The sequence below is a fragment of the Microtus ochrogaster genome, chromosome 10 (genome assembly GCF_000317375.1).
Source record: "Microtus ochrogaster isolate Prairie Vole_2 chromosome 10, MicOch1.0, whole genome shotgun sequence".
NCBI lineage: Eukaryota > Metazoa > Chordata > Mammalia > Rodentia > Cricetidae > Microtus > Microtus ochrogaster.
This window is the reverse complement of record NC_022016.1, coordinates 50,838,642-50,840,864: the sequence shown is the minus strand read 5'-3', so window position 1 is coordinate 50,840,864 and position 2,223 is coordinate 50,838,642.

Genomic DNA, 2,223 nt, shown 5'->3' with positions numbered 1-2,223 from the left:
GGTGGCCGGGTGGCCGGGTGGCCGGGTCCTGAGAGCCTCCTCTCCTTATTCTCTTGTTACTCCCCTTCTTCCTCATTTTTTTTCCTTTCGATTCTCTCTGCCTGCCAGTCCCACCAATCCTTGCTCCTGCCTCGTTATTGGCTGTTCAGCTCTTTATTAGACCATCAGGTGTTTTAGACAGGCACAGTAACAGCTTCACAGAGTTAAACAAATGCAGCATAAACAAAAGTAACACACCTTAAAATAATATTCCCTAACAGTTGTGAGCCACCATGTGGGTGCCGAAACTTGAACCCAGACCCTCTGGAAGAGCAGCCAGTGCTCTTTACCACTGAGCCATTTCTCCAGCCCCCTGAACAATTTCTTGCACCAGGCCCTGGAAGAAACGTAATGTCAGATTTCCACAGCCGAAGGCTCCTAGTGAGGCAGTCTTCTCCCTGCAGTAGAGGGTACTGTCTTGAGATAGGTTTTTGTAGTCAGTAGTTCCCCAGGCAGCCCGTTTTGTAAAAGTTATAGAGACCCCCTCCCCCCCTTACTTCCCCACTTGTCCTTTGACTGGAGCTGGAGGCAGCATCTGAGTGGCTGTGGTTGTACCCTTCCCCATTTAGGTGGTAGCATCCAGAAAGGAACTGTTTCTCAAGAAAATCAAAGAGATCACCACCAAAAGAGGTGGTGGCGCACGCCTTTAATTCCAACCCTTGGGAGGCAGAAACCAGTGGATCTCTGTGAGTTCGAGGCCAGCCTGGTCTTCGGGACAGTCTCCAAAGCTACAGAGACACCCAGTTTTGAAAAATGAAAGAAAGAGAGAGAGAGAGAGAGAGAGAGAGAGAAGAGCCTGAGGACTGAGGGCTGAAATGATGGGGGTTCTGTGGTTCAGGAAGTGTGGATTCCCCTCATACTTGATCCTCTTTGACTTCGCTGACCCTTGTCTTCCATCCTGGTCACAGTCACCTTTTCCTTCATCAGTGTATGTCCGAGGACCTCAGCAAGGCTCCCAGGCAGCTGCCCCTCCAGCCCGTACATTGTGTAACCGTCAGGAACTGCGTGTGTGGGCAAAGTAATCGGTAACCAGAACAGCTCCAGGCTATGATGATCTTAGTTCTGGAGATCTGCAGGACTGCAAGGCAGCCAGTGATTAGGGCAAACTAATAGGTAACCAGAACAGCTCCAGGCTATGATGATCTTTGTTCTGGAGATCTGCAGGACTGCGAGGCAGCCAGTGATTGATTAGGCGATAAGGATCTGAGCAGCAGCATCAGGCCCACCAGCTGAGAGAAGGTGCCCCCCAGTCTGGGAACAGCCACCAACGGCCTAATGGCTCCTAACCGGGCAGTTTTTGAGAAGTGTTCCATCTTTTCTCCTAATAAAGCCTCATTCTTTGTCTAGGACCTTGCTCCCCTCCTCAACTGCCCTGCCACGATTACACTGAAGACTGAGTAAATTCAGTAATACTTTCTTGGGACTCAAATTTAGAAATGGGGAGGTGGAGTTTGTGGGGAGAAGGAGGCCGTTGGGGGGAGTTCTGTTATTCTGGGGAAGGTCTGAGCCAGTTTCAACATCTGTGCTACATCCCTGGAGGAAAAGGAGCCGCAGGTGATGTCTGAGCTGTCCCAGGAAAAGCTTGCAGTATCCACACCAGAACGCGGGTGTTTGCCTCTGGGAGGAGCATAGGTAAGGGAGGCAAAGGATTTTATATACCGGAAGTCCAGTGGGTAAAGTGTTTGCCTTATAAGAAGAAATTACCTGAGTGCAATCTGAGAGATCATGTTAAAAATAAATAACTGTGGGCATGGAGTTGAACACGCACGATCCCAGCACCGGAGAAGTGGAGGGAGACAGGTGGATTCTTGGGGCTCGATGGGGGCCAGCTCAGCCTACTTGGCAAGTTCCAGCAGGAAAACTGACTAAAAGGGGTGCTGACCTACACATCACACGCAGGCACACACGCACACACACACCTCGTCCCTTTTGTCCCCCGAGATAGTCTCTCACTGACCCCCGAACTCCTGGTTTTTGGCTACGTTGGCCAGCAGTCCTAGAGATCTGTCTGTTTCCTAGTTTTGACCTGGGTGTTGGGGATTTGAACTCAGGTCCTCGTGCATTTTATGGGCTCTGTGGCACACTTGTCCAAGGCCTGTGTTAGATCCCCAGCAGTAGAAAAACCCTCAGACATCTCCATTGTGAGCAGGTGATAGTTTTATTTGTTTTTTTTTTTTTTTTTTT